The sequence below is a fragment of the Musca vetustissima genome, unplaced genomic scaffold (genome assembly GCF_032173495.1).
Source record: "Musca vetustissima isolate MV318-11 ecotype Yass unplaced genomic scaffold, APGP_CSIRO_Mvet_v1 utg19679, whole genome shotgun sequence".
NCBI lineage: Eukaryota > Metazoa > Arthropoda > Insecta > Diptera > Muscidae > Musca > Musca vetustissima.
Genome location: NW_026876606.1, coordinates 90,577 through 111,271, shown reverse-complemented (window position 1 = coordinate 111,271; position 20,695 = coordinate 90,577). Strand labels below are relative to the sequence as shown.

The 20,695-nt window shown below is 34.0% G+C and overlaps 1 long non-coding RNA gene across 1 annotated transcript; it reads left to right on the top strand.

Moving 5' to 3' along the window:
* The first annotated feature begins 9,906 nt into the window (after nucleotides 1–9,906).
* LOC133321162 (uncharacterized) lies at nucleotides 9,907–18,989 on the top strand. The gene is made up of 2 exons (XR_009754003.1): nucleotides 9,907–10,041; nucleotides 18,951–18,989. It is a non-coding gene; the product is annotated as an uncharacterized LOC133321162 (long non-coding RNA).
* The last annotated feature ends 1,706 nt before the right edge of the window (nucleotides 18,990–20,695 follow it).

Below are 20,695 nucleotides of genomic sequence, written 5' to 3'. Positions count from 1 at the left end.
AACTTGGTCGACTGGAAACGTCTGATCGGGTCCGACGAATCCAAATTCAACCGTTTTCAATCCGATGATAAGCATTTTTGGTGATGAAAAGTAATTCAAAGGCTCAATGTGAAGCACGGTTGAGGAATTGCCATGGTATGCGTAGGCTTTAACTTGTGGGTCCTGGATCGATGTTAAAAAATTGACAATATAATAATGGAAGAAGTCCATTTAGATCATTGTAGAGTCATATCAGTCAGTTTAGGTATCTAAGAACGCCTATTCTAAGAAGAAGTTGTTATGTGCAGGACGGTGATTAAAGATATACGTCAAAACTCGTGAGAAAATCTTCGTGAGCAAAATTTTGAATTAACACAGTGGTCAGCACAATGTTTCGACATCAATCCGAACGATAATTTGGGCCAATCGCAAAGAGAGAGGTGGGACAATACCAATCAGCCCCTAATAATTTAGACGACCTTTGGCAGTGGATCTGAGGTGATTGGAAGAATAATTCCAATGAAAGTGCAAAAGTGAGTACATTGGGGCTGATTTACTTTTCTCTGTTTTTTTTTTCTTAGAAATTAAAGAGCTAAATTCTATAACTTTAGGTTGATTTGTTAAGTACGAAATACGTTATAAACAACATTTTTGAATTTGCTTTTATATTTTTATTTTTATGACGTAAAGTGTCCAATGCACAAACATGTACACATTTCTGCTCGTCACTGTATATTTATTACAAACCAGGAAAAAAACAAATTAGAAAAAAATATAAAAAAGGAGAAAATATTTAGTTTTGTGAATTATTTGTGCTAAAAATGGAAAATAAACAATAATAGATCTGTCTGTCTACTCGATATTTGGTAACAATTATTGCCAAATGTTACTAAATGTTGTCTGTTTACCCAAAAATCCAGTAAAAGAGAGTCAAGTGAGAGAGCAAGTTCGACAGTTGAACAACAAACTTACTGGAGTTCACTGAAAGAATATTATGCAGTAAGATTTTGCAAACTCAGCCATTTTTGGATCACTTGTTTTATGACCAAACACAAAAATTATTCAAAACATTTTTTTTTTAATTTGCAAAGTTCAATTTGAAATTAAGTTGTACAAAAATTACACAAAATGGAAGAAAATTCGTAAGTAATACAAAGTTTCATTAAATTAGAAACTAATTCCTTATATATTTTTAGGCAAGTTCAGATAGAGGCAATGTAGTGATGCAGGAAGCTTAAATGTTCTCGGGGAACATACCATATCAATTTTTATTATTCATTTTATTTTTAATATTAAATGCAATACAAATAATTGTGTTCGTCCTTTGTTTGTTGTTTATTTTGGCGCAAATCAAATATTTTCTTGAATCAGCTGTTTATTTGCTAAATCTTACTAATGTTGTCTGTTTACTTTTCACAGTATTATTACAAAGGTAAAAAAGGCTTACTCTCTGAACTAGAACTTACTGAATAAATGTTACTGGAAAAGTAATCAGACACACCTAATATATGTAGCTGCTGAGATGATACGATACAATAAAATTTAGAAATTGTTCTCAAATTCAATTGTAATAAAAATTCAAAATAAAATTCGTAAATGAAAATGTTTGCAAGCGAATATTTAAAAAAAAAATTAGACATTATATAAATTTTTCGCTATGTTTTTCTTATTTTATAAAATTGTTAAAAAACGTTCAAATAAGCGAAACAATCTGTTGCAGAGTACACTGAATATTATGAATATTTCCCAAAATTTTAACATTGACACAATTTATTTGTGCTTATTGGAAATATAATTTCAGACACAGTAAAGGGACCCATCCAAGGTGTATTTAATAAGGTGTTAGTGGCAATCATATGGTTTCAAACTTTTTTCTTTATTGTTTGTGAAGTAAATTGTCAAAAACGTTTTTAATATTACATTTCGATTTCAAAAATGGTCTTTAAATTTAGGCTTTTTTAATAATAAAAATTCAAGAAAACTACATTCATATAGGGGGGCGGAAAGGAAACTTAGGCTCAGTTATAACACCGTTCGCCGATTGCTCCACATATTTTATGTTATGTGTGGAAATCTGCCCAGAAATCCCAGCAACTCATAAAATCGAGAAGATTTTACGATCCCTTGATGCTTGTCACAATTCTCGGCGGAGGTTAAATACGCCTATGGAAAGATTTTATACGGTCAACACAATTTCCATGATTTAGTCTTTGGCCGGGGATTTATGTCCTTCAATTTTCTATAAGAAGGCAAGATTTGAAGCCACTCCATAGAAAAAATTGATTGTAATCCACAATATAAACAACATCAGGAGGAGCTAAGGGCTAATTGTGGGAAACTTAAAATTAATCGCGACCAGGCCTTAAACTTTATTTTTCACTGACCTAAAACCGGCAATAACCCAAGAATACACAAATTCATTAATTAGTCCTCAAAGAATAGTTATTGACAAAAATAAATTAATAATTGTTTTTGTTTATTTTTGTCAAAAACTTATTGTCAGCATGACAATTTAATTTCTATAAAAACAATGTTGTTTTTGTAAAATATTTGTTGTTGTATCTGATGCATACACCTTATTAAATACATCTTGGACCCATCTATACATAATTGGTCTGTTCCCGTACTGCAAGAATCTACTAGATTTTACTATTTTCTTCGATATCATAAAGGATTCGTTATCGTAGTAAAAAGTAGTAGATTCTGGTAGAATGGGTCATTTCGGTAGTAAAAAATATACTTTGAGTAAAACCACATCATTTATTTCCTAACTGACACAATTTCGCGTCATTTACCATACAAAAATAAATGACGATTCCAGCGTGATTATTCAAATTAAAATTTGAGTTAAAATCTTATTTTTTATTTTAAAATTCGGGGTAACAATTTTTTGTTTTTATAAACAAATACGTCCTCTTTTTTAAAGAACAATTATTTGTGTTTTGCAACCAAATTGGCTGTAATTTCGTATTTTGAATTCTTAAACTATCAATATTGACATAGGTTTCGGCTAGGCCCCTCATAAACGGACCCCCATTATTTAAGATGTTGAGCACGTTTTTCAAACATCTGATTTCACATTTACAATTAGTGGTCAAAACTCTACAAAATTCGTTCAAAAATAATTTAATCAAATAAATAAAAAAACTGACAGCCGTATTCGATCCACCCTATTAAATTTTTACGTTTTTCCCTTATTATTATTTCATAAAAACACTGATCTAATTATGACCAAAAAATGGGATCTCTGGCCCATAGTGTGGCCTAACGGATCCATTCCACTTATGCCGTTAGTAATACAATGTTAATTGTCGGTGCACATTTTTTGAGCACCACTGTATTCATATGCATTAATTGATCGTTGATGTGAGCAATAACAATTTGCATGAGAAAAGATCAACAAATGCGATGACATATTCAGTTGATCTCGTCATAAGTTTGGCAAAGCTCTCGCCAATTGAACACTCAAACAGAATGAGCTGAAAGCGATGGCAGATCAATATTTTCGAGATTTCAACTCGTTCCTCGTTTTGTGACCACGCGTTTAATGACTAGTTCTTATTTAGATGTGTTTACATCCGTATGAAAGACGTTAGCCAGTAAATACTAAAAGATCGGATAATTCTGTGTATAACGCTGGCGTAAACAGAACATCTACAACACTTTCAAAAAGTTTAAATTATTGAACTTGCATTTATTTGCAATGTCAGCCAGCGACGTTTATGTCAATTTAGATTGTGATTTACAATAAAAAGCTACCGTCTTTATATTTCTTAATATACAGTTTACAAAATGCCGATAGACCGGTGATTCTTGAACGGACGAGAATACAAAAGGAAAAGAACAATCACATGTTTGAACGCCACCCACTGCTAGTCTTGAGAGGGCACAAAGGAGGTGATAAGAACACTGTTATGAGTTATCTGTTCTGGGAAAATAGGATGAGAGACGTGTTCGTGGGTGATATTCCGTATTAAGAAAACAGAATATAAAACTTACATACACATATCATCAAGGCTGAATTGAAAATTATTCCACGATGGCATCATACAATGAATTGCAGTTCGATTGGAATATTCTGTTTCAACAGCAAGATTTCGACCAATGGTCAAAAACAGGTCAGTATTGAATTTATTTAAAACAACATGACACATTATTTAAAAGTAGACACTTGCATACAAAATATATGTTTATCATTTTAAGAGAGCCATCATCTATTTTACCTATAAAATGTATGTCCTTTTTTGTCAACTATTTCTATAATCTTTCATCTTTAGTCATACATTTTTAAACCATCATAATTTAAAAACCAGTAAGGAAAGCAGTAAAGTCGGACGGGGCCGACTATATGATACCCTTCACCACTTTGAGCATATTCAACAGATGAAATAGAAGCTATATCTAAATCTGAACCGATTTCAACGATTTCAGGAAACTTAACACACATCATTCCAGACCTCATCCATAACGCAGTGCCAAATTTCGTGCAAATCGAAAGATATATAGGGACTTTGGTAGACCATTTACATTAAATCGGACGAAAATATATATAGGAGCTATATCTAAATCTGAACCGATTTTCAGGAAACTTAACACACACCATTCTATAACTAATTCATTACGCTGTGCCAACTTTGGTGCAAATCAAAAGATATATAGGGACATTGGTGCACCATTCAGATTAAATCGGATGAAAATATATATGGGAGCTATATCTAAATCTGGACCGATTTTCAGGAAACTTAACACACACCATTATATTCCTAATTGATTACGATGTGCCAACTTTCGTGCAAATCGAAAGATATATAGGGACTTTGGTGCACCATTTAAATTAAATCGGACGAAAATATATATGGGAGCTATATCTAAATCTGAACCGATTTTCAGGAAACTTAACACACATCATTCTATACCTAATTCAGTACGCTATGCCAAATTTCGTGGAAATCGAAAGATATATAGGTACTTTGGTGCCACGTTTACCTTAAATCGGACGAAAATATATATGGGAGCTATATCTAAATCTGAACCGATTTTCACGAAACTCAGCACACACCATTATGGACCTAATTCAGTACACTATGCCAAATTTCGTGCAAATCGAATGATATATAGGTACTTTGGTGCCTATATCGGGCGAAAATATATATGGGAGCTATATCTAAATCTGACCCGATTTTCACGAAACTCAGCACACATCATTTTGGACCTCATTCAGTACGCTATGCCAAATTTCGTGCAAATCGAATGATATATAGGTACTTTGGTGCCTATATCGGGTGAAAATATATATGGGAGCTATATCTAAATCTGAACCGATTTTTCCCAATTTCAATAGGGTTCGTCCTTGGGCCAAATAAGTGACCTATGCCAAATTTCATCCAAATCGGATCAAAAATGCGACCTGTACTTTGTTCACAAAAATACATGGACGGACAGACGGACGGACGGACGGACAGACGGACGGACAGATGGACATGCGTAAATCGACTCAGAAAGTGATTCTATGCATATTCTCAAAAGGAACCATGTGCCTATCTCGTTTCCTTTTGCCTGTTACAAACATATGCACAAAGACATAATACCCTGTACCACAGTGTGGTGAAGGGTATAAAAAAATAATATTTTTTTTCCTGTCAAATCATATAAAAAAATGTCTGCGTGTGCTTGTATTGTTCAATATCTTAATAAACTCTTAGTATGTTTTAACAAATCAAATAGAATTAATTTTTTTTTATCAGTGGTAAACAAATTTTATTTTTTGAGATAAAAGTCACAAAGTGGCACTTACTCACGTGACTTCAAAGATACTTGACTTTAGACATTGTCCTGTCCTTTTCTTGCTAAGGATTTTTCTGGGTCACTCAAACGACAGTTTTGATTTTACAGCTTTTATTTCTGTAGCAATTATTTCTGTATGGCAATAATAAGAAGCAAAAAATGGCAAATGTTGTATTTCTCTGTACTTTTTGTTGTAACTTCACGAATCTAAGTACAATTAATTAAAAAATTCTTCTACTTTGGTTTACTTTTTCCCGGAAATGCCCATATATGTTATAGGTTATGATTATAGTAATCTATATAAAACTCTTATGGTTACTATAAGTTTATAATACATTTTTATTAGGTATATATAGTTTTGTCAATATGGGTCATTCAAAGCTAGTAACAGCTCATGTCATAATTGTAAAAAACGTGTACAAGATCATAATAGAGTAACTTCGGGTAATGTGGTCTATGCGTCTAATGTGGACCACCCCACATATCTAATAATGTTTGACATGACCAACCAAATCCACTATGTTGTGAAAACAATTGGTTTTTATTTTTTACCGTTATTACGCCACAATATCAAAAAAAGAAAATGGTGGTCCACATTACCCGAAGTTACTCTACATTTCAAATTATAATAAAATATTTGTAATTTTACAAAATGTTTCATGCCGCCTTTAGGAACAAACAAAATCGGCGGTTTTTTATGGTTGTTGTTGTAGCCCTATTGCTTTTACATAATGGGCTGAGGTGACAGACGTTGGCCGAGTAAAACTCGGGTCGTTTCGGATCGTAGACCCCTCTGTCGTAGAAACGGTTTTTTATGGTCGGCATATGTGGTGGAAAAGTCATTTTTCAAAAATTAAAAAAAAAAAATTGTGAAATATGTTTACAAAAGTCAGATTCATTTGTAAATCTATAAAATGTGCGTATTAGACATGCCGAATATTGTATAACTGCTTCCTAAAGTCGGCAGCAAAATATACAATTGTAATATTTTCATAAAAAAATCAATTAATTTCGCTCATATTTTACTACGATTCATTAAACAATAAAAGATCGATCAAATATATAATTTTTCTTCAATAAAAATGGGATATGCCGACGTTTGGTAACTGGTGCCGACTACTGGCAAAAAATCACTATTTTATTAAACGGTTAAATTAAATTAAAATTATTTAACAACTTGTTTGTTGCATCGATAAGCAAACTAGATTTCGAAATAGATGAACCATACTAAAAATGTAATACTACGTTTACATTGTACTAGATTTCGTTCACCCTGTGGTTTTAAATTGCCAATAACTTTGCATAAATGCCAAATAAATCCTCACAAAGTAGGTTAACCCGCTAAAAAGTTCTAATGTATATGTCATTTAAAATGCAAATAAAATTATTTATTATTATTGGAGCTAAATTTCGAACAAACCCACAACAGATTTATTATGGTATTTATGTAGCTATAATTAAAGCTTCCGCCTTATTATTTTATCGAATTCTGCCGTGGACCTTTTTAATGACGACATGAGAGGATACACTATCAAAAAAACAAAATTTGGGCAAGAGTGTCATTCAAAAGGGCTAGTGTGCGCACCACTATTTTTTGCTACGATAACGAATTTTCCTTTATGATATCGAAGAAAATAGTAATATCTAGTAGATTCTTGTAGTACGGGAACAGACCAATGGTTAAGAACTCAATAGGAGATGTAGTTAAAAATATGGGGTTTTTCTGTTCTAATTGGTTGCTCCCCATACAAAATCTAGACAGCAAAGTAATTTCGACGTGGGAGGACAAATTCCTTCCAAAAAGTTACGGCAACATTTTTATGACACGTTAATGTTAAAGAAATTTACTTAACTATGTAAATATGTAAACACCTGCCCTTGCCCCCTTGTTGGGATCATTGAACCCCACATAATTCATTCAAGGCTAACAATATCTCTTTTTTTGATATTTTTGTTAGATTTCAAGTGAATTAAAATTGAACATTCCCCCACATTTGTTGGTTTTGGGCAACATTCATAGTTTGGCAATATCAACAAAAGTGGCACAACTACTTCTTTAACTTTTCTCAAATTTATAGTTGGTTTGGCGAGATCAATGGCTTTTGTCTGGTCGGTCACAGAAAAGCGAGATTTCCAGTGAACTTTCCATTTCTAAAAAACAACAACTTCATGCTTGCCGCAGTCGACAGAAAATGCCAATCAACCATAGGAGGATAGGATTCGAAGCCCGTTTGTACTGTGGTGGTGGTGGTTGAAAACGAAAGGAATTCCTATCCGGTGACCGGTGAATGCAGCTCCTGCTTGTGGAGGTATATCGATAGATCATTTGCATTGTCATTGTGTGTGTTTATGATGGAGGAACATCATACACACGTACCGTCGCTATTGTCGAATGGCCCAGCTGGTTATACTAATTACAACGGAATCGTACGAACCAGACCAGGGGTGCACATATTACTCGCATAGGTATTGGTAAAATGCTTTCCCGCCTATGCTAAACAACGGCAGACCGAAATTAAGAGAGAGTACATGAGGTTTGTTTTCTCGAAAACGTAAAGGGCTGAGCCTCAATGATCCAGACACAAAAAATCAACAATGTTGTCTGTCAAAATACAGCGATCGTGTGGCTCGAAACAATCCATTGCCGTTTTTTTAACGTGACTTGGATGAAGTTGAGTAGTCAGGTGGGGGTGTCACATTGAATTTGATGTGAGATTAGTGGTTGGACATCAGGTTATGTCTGCGGCAAGCTTCGATTGTCGTAATCATCGGTCCTCTCTTCTATTATCCGGTTGTTTTGAAGGTGTCATTTTTGTGTGGGTGGTCTTATGTTGCTCAATGGCCGGTAATGTACTTTTACTTAGTACACCGATTCACATTAGACGACATTGCCCGTCAGACTGTGCCCCTTTTGACGACTAGTGTAATGAATTAAGTCGATTGATGAAAAGTGAATGTCGTTATGGTTGTCGTGGAAAATTCATAATAAAGATCGAAACGTTATGTCACATTTAATAGATTAACCTTTTACAGCTCTTCTTTTACAATGCAATGTAGTTTTTTTTAATTGACAATAAATCGTTGCAGATAATATAACTTTATCAGACCCAAGGACCAACCATTTTTGAAAATTGGTTCAGATTTATATATTTTCTAAATATTTTATTTTTTTTTTTAATTTCGCTTGTATGAGTTTTAAGTCAGTTTTTTCTCCTTCGAGTCAATCTTATGGATCGAAGTTTTGCAATGAAAGAGTTCATAAGGCATATTGAGCTCTGTGGCTTCACAAATTTTCCAAACAAATGGTGCACCCGTGGTACAATAACAGGGGGTAGGTTAGTCCTAATTGTTGATTACAATATTTTGATGTGGTGCCCCTTTTTGTCAAAACAATAACTAAATATGTATATGTGTATAGAATGTCTTGAAAATTCAAAAATACAGTATTCGACATTACAGTATTCGAAAGTAAGATTTTTTTATAATCATTATTGCAACCCAATATTGCGAATTTGAAAATTTATATTTTTATCATAGGAATTTTCACCGCATTTCTCGACTTTTTGTTTTATGGAGCTAATCGATGTACCACTGGGCGGCGTATATTATTCGTCCTACATCATCAGAAAAACAAGCTTTGTCATCATATTAGGCCTATATAACCAGATGTATTATCTAAACACGATATCAGACGTTGAGTAGGGCATCCATCATAAAGTGGGCTCGAAGGACAAAATATTGATATATTGTTCAGAATGATGAGATTATAAGATAATTCAGACCCTTCTAAGTATGACAGTATTTTGTTCTAAATTGGACCACAATTCATCAATACAATTGATGCCAACGAAAACCCAATAGTAATTTTTTACACAGGTATGTAATCCAATTATTCTCTAATTCCCAAATATACTGTTAACAAGCAGCATCCAGTACTGGTGGCTAGGGAGTGAACCGACAGACCTAATGTCATGTAAACAGACAGACTTAGTATACACATTTTAATATTTGTGGTTGGCAACACTATGGTGCAAATGCAAACCTACCCTTATTTTCAAGAGTGGATTGTATGTGGATGTGACCTGCGCACTTTTGGTATTCCTTCTTGGGGCTGCAAAACAAACTGCACGACGAACATTGAAACTAAGGGTGGCAAAGGCCAACGAATATAAACAGGTTTACCGTCTAGTACACATCGCCAATGAGAAACGCACTGAAGAGCTCAAAGTTGCAGTTGGATTTTAAAACTTTAACAAGACTGTCACATCCGCGTACGAAGTGAGTCCTCTAGCTGTTTTATTACTTATTTGTGAAATCCGCAAAAACATGGTGCAGTGTATTTGCTATTCCTTGAAGGAAAACTAAATATAGATAGTGTCAATATTAATGAAAAATGTGTTTCATATATCTATCGGAGAAGATAATTGGCTTACCAAACTAGTTTTTGGAGTATCTACGTGATTAATCAATAATAAATTGATATGTACTTCACCCAGGTGAACTGAATATCGCGTGTCTTTTTGTGTATCGAAAAAAATCCTAATATAAACAATAAGAGCACTAGTGAAGGCATCTAAATCCTTTTTCAACTTACGGATTAATAAAGGAAAAAACTCACCGTCAAATAACGAACCAAAAAAAAACAAATTTTTAGGCATATTTTTCACTTCGCAATTCGTCATATTTTGTGTATTTGTCGCCATATTGAACCCGAACGAAAGCTTCCCCAAACAAAACAAAAACAACCCCTTGGGTGATGTTGTAATCGGTCGCCAAGTACCGGCCAAGATAGTGCAACGCCACATGACTGGTGTGCACTTTTATAGAACCGTTTTCGAAAACCAATAAGATTTTTTCCAATTTCTCATATGTACATACATATATACATACTAACAAAGATGGAGGGGTCCAATAAGATTTTATATTAGGTGACTCTTAACGAATATAAAATTTTGAAATTTTAGGGAACGTTTGGACTGTATATAAAATTTATCGTGATTCAAAACTATTATCTCGATTTGCGCGAAATACTAGTTGTGTCTGGTTACTTTACCAGTAACATTTACCCAGTAAATTCTATTTCAGAGAGTAAGCCGTATTATTCTCTTTTGCAATAATACTGAGAAAAGTAAACAGCCAATATCCAGTATGATTTGGAAAAATATCACGTAATTTCACTTAAAATGCTTGAAATTTACTTTTTTGACTTATTAAGGAATACACTTCATAAAATAAAAATGCTTTTTGACTTGGGTCAACATTTAAATTCAACGGCTGATTGAAATATATTGAATATAGTGCTGGATAAATCTTATTAGAAGCTGTTTATGTATACGTAAACAAAGGCCTCCAGCTCGTCTATAAGAAGACCTCCATCTCCGATTTTTACAATTTTAATACTAGCCTAAAAAGCTAGGTGTTTGCACCATATTCTACACACACATTTCATATCAATATTTGCCAGGTACAAGTAAGTAGATACTCATGAGGAACTATATATGTACATATCGTACATGTGTAAATGTCTAAACCCGTAAAATTGTATTATTTTATAATAATAACAAAACAGTGGCTCAAATCGTTGTCGTTATTTAATACGCACTTTACTTCTAATGTGTAATAGCGACTTGTTTTTTTTTTAACTTTCTTGCTGGAGTTTTGCGAATTGTTTTGGGCTATTGTTCAAGATGATATGCACATAACGACGTATTAAACAATACAGTCATCATTCCCATAGCTCTTATGTGTAGGATAATGTACACCTAAGTCTGTTTTTACACGGTAGATTGGTTCCAGAAGAAGCCGTGTAAAAAAGACATTGATCTTATACATAAATGGAATTCCCCTAAATTAGTGCTACTCACATTTGCTTTGGCCAGTAAAAATTGTTTGTACGCGCTAAAAGGGAATTCACTTAAATCTTTAAGCTAGTGTATGCAAACTATCGATGGTTTCAGACTTTTTTCTTTCATAAATACTTTTTGTGATATGAACATACTTCGCAAAAATTAAATTTGACAAAAAAATTTAAGTACATAAAATTTCAAATCGTGCTAAATGGAATAAAATCGTCTAAAAAAAATTAAAATATTAAAATTTCAAACCGTGTTATATCAAAACCGTGTACAAAAAGACCGTGTAAAAACAGACTTAGGTGTAATTAGAAATGCAATATTTGAAATGTTCATTTTGAATCTTGTATGCCATGAAATACCACGGTTTTGGGCATCATTTCTAATAATGGGACAATTCTGAGAATTTTATGAATATTTTGAACCTTAAATATTCTTTACATAAATAAGAAATACTAAACATTAGTATTACACTTCAAAATTTGCGGCAATTTATATCCGCCAATTTGACTGCCGTACCAAATTTTGAAATTCTTTAAGTGACTTTACGGAGGCACATGTCCGATGATATGTAAATACTAATTATCGAAAAATACATATGTATGCTTGTACATATACAATTAGCGTGTATGTGGCCGATTAGATTACGGCTGTGCTGGGCTTAGCACTTATTTCGGAATGTCTGCAACTGCGATGCACTTCCAAAAGAAATAAGAAGTCTCAACTGTGTTAATGGAAAAATGATACGGGCGAACTGTAAACATGAGGAGGGAGAAGGCAAAGGCATTTGGGCCGGGGTGTCATGCAAGACGGCTGTGGCGATTGTTTGCTTTATGGCAAACATCTTATATGGGTAACAGTGGTGGTGGTTAAACGAGCGTAACATCGCTCGCCCATCGACCCAAAAGCGAGCCCCTCAACATGTCGGTATAGTTGAAACCGCTGTCTGCTGAGCGGATAGAGAGAATCATATGACAAATGCGATAATGAGTATCTATAAAATGCACACTGCTTATAGGGTTGTATGGCTGTGTGTTCACATCCATACATACATACACATGTCGTTCATACACTTGCTAAGCTAATCGTTTCGCCTCATGGAAATATTGTCGCGAGCACTGAGAAATAGAGCAGCAGTTAACAGATTGCAGGAGAGTGAGTGAGGCCCGTAAACATCGGAACGTGAAATTCTAGATGTTGAGATCGTGGTTCCAAAGTTCCCTCTTCGTAATACACTGCTTTAGTTTTTCGCTGTGTATTGTCCGGTTGACAGGCCAAGTGCTGGCTTTATTTGTGCGTGTGTTGTCGACTCGTTTTGATTTGACGTAAAATTGTAAATAATTATTAAAAGCAATTCTTATACAAATATTGCCAAAAATATAATTAGCAATTTCTTATAATGATAATTAGGTTTCCGATCTGTAGTTTTTGTGAAACGTATCTCAACAATCAATTAATTACAAATCGATTGCCAAAGTGAACAAATACAAGACAAACAATGAAACCAATTTTAAATCTAACTGTATTAGAAATAAAACAAAAACAAATTTGAAATCGTGACAAACATTTTTTATGCACATAATTGAAGTAGACGATATTTTCATGTTATTGGAGTTCCATCTCGAAATATCAAGATTGTATCCGAAACAAAATTGACCGAAAATAAGTTTCAGTAACTTGCTATGTAGCTTGAAGTCACCATTTTCCTGCTGACTTGGTCTATATTGAATTACTTTTTTACACAAATACTCTAAATACAATTCAAGGTTGATGATTATCTGCTACTCTACATATTTTCATTTTGTTGGCTTTATTTTCATAACAAATTAATAAACAGTCTATAATTCTACTTCTGCGGTTTCATCTCTTTCTGCGAGTGAGTCATTGTTTTTGGAATAATATTTTCCAAGCTGAGAACTCATATCAACAAATCTTGTTTTACTACTTTAGCAGTCTATGCTATATATATATATACTTCTTTTTTCTTCTTCTGTTTCAGAGCAGATTGTTTGTTCCATATATATTTTATTGTTTAAGAAGAGTTTTGCCACATTCCTAGGAGATATTCAAATACGCAAGCTTTTGAAATAATAAATAATATGATTTGAATTTCCAGTCTAAAAATAAACCAACAAATTAACTAGTTCTCTATCAACACTTGTATGAGAGCGAAAACTAATCCATTGAATTTGTGTGTGCTCTATCACCAACTTTGCTATAATGTTTGTTTTAGCAATAAATAAATGTTAATATTGAGAGTTTGTAGAAGACATTACCACCACCCATTTTGTCATCGTGTCTGGCCAGTTTTCAGAACTGCGGAAACGTTCACACAACAGAAACTGGATTATCTTCACGTTATTGTTAGACCTCAGCAAAACGCCTTCAGTCGTTATTATCAATTATTATCATATATAAATGTCGGATTGTTTTGGAGTTGACACTCTCGATTCCGATAGATCAAGGGACCCATAAAAGTCCATGGCATATATGACCATTTTTATATGTCTGCAGAATGTCTATAATTGGTTGGCACTTGTGGCAAGACTTCGATACGACGAAACTGCAGTTTCACATTCATTCACATTCTTGCCCATGTTACAATTACAGAAGGTAACAGCAAAACCCCGCTCATTTGATTCCAACGTATTACTCGTGTCAATATAAATATGACAAATTATGTTTTTAAAAATTACCCAACAGCAAAATTAAAATAAATAAAATTCTAAATTATTCCTTATTAAATTTATTCACTTTACTCAATCTGCCCGCTGGGAATGCTTGAAGCCGTAGATCTTTCTTCACAGAATAATTCACAATTTCCAGCATTTTAATATGTGTTACACATATAGCGGTCAATGACTCAATTAGAGGAAAGATATGGAAGCGATATAATTTGAAAATTAATAGATTTTCATTCACGTTTTTAAATTTTATTTTGAGGATTCGAAAATAATATATTATTAATTTGTTCATAATTTGATTTTTTTAACACTTTTCAATCAAATGGTTTTGACACTTGTATTACAACAACAAATTTCTATGCGGTTGTATCGTTTTCTGTACATTTGCTGTTACCTTACATTAGTTGTGTCTGTTTTCTCGATATTCGGTAATAATTGTTACCAAATGTTACTGGATGTTGTCTGTTTACTCCAAAATCCAGTAAAACAGAGCGAAAAGAGAGTGCTGAACTGAACTACAACGCTGAGAACTTACTGAATGTTGCTGGGTAAATTTCTTCTAGTAAGATTTATCCAGGACAATTCTGTGCATTTCAATCAACCGTTAATTATTTTTTTTTCATATTTTTTGTATCTTCTATGGATATGGATTATTTTTCGTTTAATTTTTGAGTTAGTGATCTCCAACATTTATGGGGAAATTGAATATACAGTCGAGTACGGTTTCAGCGAACAAATAGGAAATTAGTTCGTTGTGGAGGAAGTGGATTTCGTAAATATAAACGCACTTTTAGCGTAAAAATTATCTTTATTGAGGATTGTTTTAAGCAAACTAAGATATATGAAAACCCAAAGTTGGGACCGAATGAAAGGTATTTTCTAAAGAAGTTCGCTATAGGAGTAAAAATGTGTATGAAAAATATGTCTTAAAACTTCGGGCACATGATATGTGTTCGCTATAAAAAAGCTCGTTATAATCGGTGTTCGTTATACAATTTTTTGTAGTATTTAGCATGGTACAATTTTTGCTGTAGTATTTAGCATGGTACAATAATACAAGGTAGGGCAGCTTGAGCTGAATAACAACAAGTGAAAAAGCGTTAAGTTCGGCCGGGCCGAACTTTGGATACCCTCCACCATAGTTATACTGACAGATACATGCAATGAAAATATAGGGAACATACCAAAAAGTGGGTATATACCTAAAGGGGGGCCAATATTGATTACATAGTGTAGGAAATAGTGAATATTTTAGGGGATATCATTATATATTAGGGGATAGGATTATCATATATTAGGGGATATCATTATATGGGGATATCATTATATTAGGGCTATGCCTAATTAATGACTGGTATATGCCAATACTGAACCCAATATTTTAATTGTTTATCTCAATTCTTTCCTTCAGGAGGTATCACTATATTGAGGAGATGCCTAAATGTCTGCCGATATATTTCATTATCATCATGTTTGAGTTTTTTATCACAATATCTTTAGAAGGCGGAATGCTTACAACAGATGGCTAAATAGTCTTTGTAGGCTAAAAATTGACTATCCCCCCTAACTACTACCCAACCGCAACACACGGAACAAATCAGATAACTATTTTAATATAAAAAATGGGGTTATATGGGGACTACCCCAAAAATGCGGTGAATATTAATAATTTTTGGTGGGGAGATTTGTAACCATATACGACTACAAAATACCAAATTTCAGCGAATTCCGTTGAAAACCGCGCTCAAGAACCCTAAAATACCGAAAATTGGGGGGCACCCTTATATGGGGGCTAAACGAAATAATTGACCTATATTTATAATTTTTTGTGGGGACATTTGGTACCCAATAAGAACCCAATGTACCAAATTTCAGCGAATTCGGTTGAAAAACACGCTCAAGAACTTCAAAGTACCGAAAATTGGGAGGTACCCTTATATGGGAGCTATGCCTAAACGTGGACCGATATAGCCCATCTTCGAACTTGACCTGCCTGCAGACAATGCAAAATTTTGGGGCTCTATCTCAATTCGTTTAGACGCTAGAGTGATTACAACAGACAGATAGACGGACATGCTTAGATCGTCTTAGAATTTTACGCTGATCAAGAATATTTATACTTTATAGGGTCGGAAATGATTATTTCGATGCGTTACAAACGGAAAAACAAAACTAACTAATACTATGGTGGAGGGTATAAAAATGGGGTTATATGGGGACTACCCCAAAAAGGGGGGCGAATATTAAAAATTTTTGGTAGAGAGATTTGTTACCATATACGACTACAAATTACCTAATTGCAGCAAATTCGGTGGAAAAACGCGCTCAAGAACCCCAAAATACCGAAACTTGGGGGGTACCCTTATATGGGGGATATCCGAAAAAATTCACCTATATTTATATTTTTTGTGGAGAGATTTGGTACCTATTAAGAACTCAAAATACCAAATTGCAGCCAATTCGGTGGAACAATACGTTTAAAACCCCCAAAATACTGAAAATTAGGAGGTACCGTTATATGGGGGCTACCAGAAAAAGTCGACCTATATTTATAATTTTTTGTGGGGACATTAAGTACCTAATAAGAACCCAATGTACTAAATTTCAGCGTATTCGGTTGAAAAACGCGCCCTAGAACCTCAAAATACCGAAAATTGGGGGTACTGTTATATGGGAGCTATGTCTAAATGTGGACCGATATATCCCATCTTCGAACTTGACTGCCTGCAGATAAAAGACATCCCTATGCAAAATTTCAGCATCCTATCTCAATTCCTTCAGAAGATAGCGTGATTACAACAGACGGACGGACGGACATGGCTAGATCGTCTTAGAATTTTACCCTGATCAAGAATATATATACTTTATAGGGTCGGAAATGAATATTTCGATGAGTTACAAACGGAATGACAAAATTAATATACCCTCCATACTATGGTGGAGGGTATAAAAAAGCAACTATGTAGCTGGTGGCGTCTTCTGCCAAATATAAAATAAATATACGCAACAAGTGGTTGTGTTTATTTGACATTTTTCAACACATAACTAAAAACGGGAAAAATTAATGAAAGGTTATTATTTCTTTCCAAAATCCAGTAGGGAATACCATGAAATATTTATTATGGATGAACAAAGTAATTACTTCCAATACTAATTGCAATGTACGGCTACAAACAACCAGAAGTTCAATATAACAAATAGTAAATAGGTACAGTAGATATCGGATATAAGAAACTCACAAAAGCCAGAGATTTCTTTCTTATATGCGTTTTTTTTCTTGTATGGAATTATGGGATATAAGAAAGTTGTTTCTTATAAGCGTACATACGCATATAAGGAATCTTATATAAATATATTCTCATTCGTAATTACAGTTTGTTGTTTTATAAAAACAACTATTTATTTGTGGGGAAAGTATGGTATTGTCTACCAAGGGGTAAGGCAGGGAAGACTTAGTTTCGGATCCACATCACTAAATTTGCCAGCAAAGTACCAAGCAATTTTGTAAAAAAATATAATTACAGTTTCAATTAAACCTGAGACATAGAAAGAATATACAAATATAAATTCAATTTTTATGGGGAACATATAACTGCGCCAATCTTTATTAGGCAGGAAAGATATTACAAATTTAAGATTCTTCAAAAAGTTAAGATAGCCGAAGTGTGATTTATTTGTTAAACTATTTATTTTATTTTCCATCGCACTGTGACTTTAAAATAAGTACTCCTTAACCGATGAAAAGTCAATAGAACCATATTACAACAAAGTTCAAACCATCGTACTGGATGCCATGCAAAATACGAACAAATTCCTATCCATGCATGTACATACATACATTGATGCATTTATTTTCTATTTAAAATTCCCTACAAATTTGTTTGCGGTGAATAATTTATGTGACGGTTCTTTGATTCGTTTTACGGCTGGCGATTTAGCATTGCAAGCGCTTTTTATTGAAGTAACTGTCATTGAGTATTGTGCCAAGTTGAGGAATGTTTAACCGAAATTGTGCGTCCAAGAATAATTCAAAGCACAAGGTTTGCGCGCATGTAAATATGTGATAGAATGATGTATGTTTGTATGTACCAACAGTATGGGTGTGCTTGAATAATAGGCTGTATCGAAACACTTGTTCCAATGTGGAACCAAATCGACAGGCGTTTACTGACAGATAGACATGTATGCTTTAAGGTTTCCATAGAGCTGCTGATTGTTGCTTCCCCCACATTAGGGAATTTCATGACATCGTACTTAGCTTTTGTATACGCTAGCTACAAACATTTTTAATTTGTTGTTGGTTGATCAGCGGGGTACTTTCGAAAAGTTGGTAAGCCAAGAAGTCATCCCGAATTGCCTTTGAGGCTTTGCTTGTTCTGGCGTTTTGATTGGATGACGTTTGTGTGCGGGGTTTTTATTTGTTCTCTTCTTTTATCTTTTATTCTTCTACGGAATTCGATTGTTTGTTTGTTGATTTTATTCTTGTTCGGTTATTTTCGCGGCAATCGACTAAATATTTGCATAAATTCCGTTTTGTTTTAAAAATTATCACTCAACCGTTGTCGATACGTTCGAAATGCGAATACGGGTGTGTGCGTGTGTTCGTGTCTATGAGTTATTGTCGCTATTCTTATGTCGTCTATCTCCCAAGGTGCTCAAGGTGACCAACGACAAGTGTTGAAGAAAGAAAACAACTCAAAAAAACAGAAAAAAAGAAGAAAAAACCTTCTGTAAATGCAAAACTAAACTACAAAAAAGAAACACCAACAACAGCAGCGCAATTGACTAACAGACTTGTCGATTGTTGCCCGTCCATTTGACGAAGAACCAGACAACTTTAAAGCGAGGAAAGAAAGACACAATACAATAGAAAGGCACAATACAACACCAAAAAATCAAAAAACCATTTGGCAATATTCAGTAAACCAAAGAAACAATCAAACCAAAGCATTTGCTAACCGTGAAATTCGGGCGATGAAATACGAGCATTGAACGTAATTGAGATACACATTTCCCCCTTGCTATGTCCGGGTGGGGACTAAATTGAAAGAATCACACTGTTCTGACTATTGTGCAGTTTATGGCTGGTGGCATTACGTATTGCATTCGGATTTGCTGCGCCCTCACCAATGATTAAGTGTTGGCGCTCTTGACCACTGTACCGGTAAAGTACGAGCAAACCTATTAATCTCTACCTACAGACACAACAACTATTCAATGACCGAATTGTGCTGGTGATGCACCTCAAAGCTCGTGTTTGAGTGGAAAGTTCAAAAAGGTGTTTGTGCCAAAAGCAGCGGTTAATAACAATAAACACACACGCTTACTACAACAACAACAATCAAGACAACAAACAATTAATTTAACAAGTGTGGAATTGTGGTGACGACTGCCCCGTAAACGTAAACAAGTCCCCATAACGACGGCCGCAAGTGGAAATATTGTAAACATGGAAGTCTTTGCCGAGGAGCCACAACAAAAACCCGAAGAAGATCTTTCGCAGTACATGTTGGACGGTAAGTCCAGTTCAAATTTGTTAAATACGTATTTTTTAAATATTTTAAGTTTAAACCAATTGACTTTGTTTAAACTTTCCTCCCGAATAGTTATATTTTGCAGATCTTTGCAAAGTTACAGGGAATGATTGCAAATTGTTATGAATCGGAAAATGCAACAAACCCCTCTGGTTGACTACTTTTTTTATTTCTTAACAATTGGGATTATTTCATCTAATATATCACCGTAATATAGACGATGTTCCAAGTTAATATTTAACAGTCCACTCATCTCTCACAAGTCTTAAAAATGTTCAGAATTCCTAATAGATCAATCGATGTATTTCAAACACTATAAAATGCAACGAATTGAAATGCAACGAATAAAGGAACAATATTGGTACAATTGTTAAAGATGCGACGTCACAAACATATTCAATTCCGATCCAACAGCGGATCAAAGGAGTTTAGAATATTGACATTACATCCGATTTTTTCGATTTTACATATACAGTAAAATCTCGCTAATCTAACTTTAGTGATTATTTAAATAGTTTTATGCTTTTATTCAAAAATACAATTAATCATTGACAAAATATGAACTTTAAATATAAAAGGACAATTTTCAATAAAATAGGTAAAGTTATGTGTGCCCGTTTTACCAAAAATACTACACTGAGGCAAACAATTCAATTATAGAAAGTGCACTGAGTAGTGAAAGCAGTCCGATTACCGAATAATCCAAATTAGCCAGGGTCGGATTATCGAAATTTTTCTATTTTAATGTATGAATATTACTTTGGCATTACTATTATGTACACAAAATTATCTTGTTCGCCGTTCGAAATATTGAAATCAAAGTCACAAAAAACGAATGTGGTCATAAATGTATCGTTTTGCA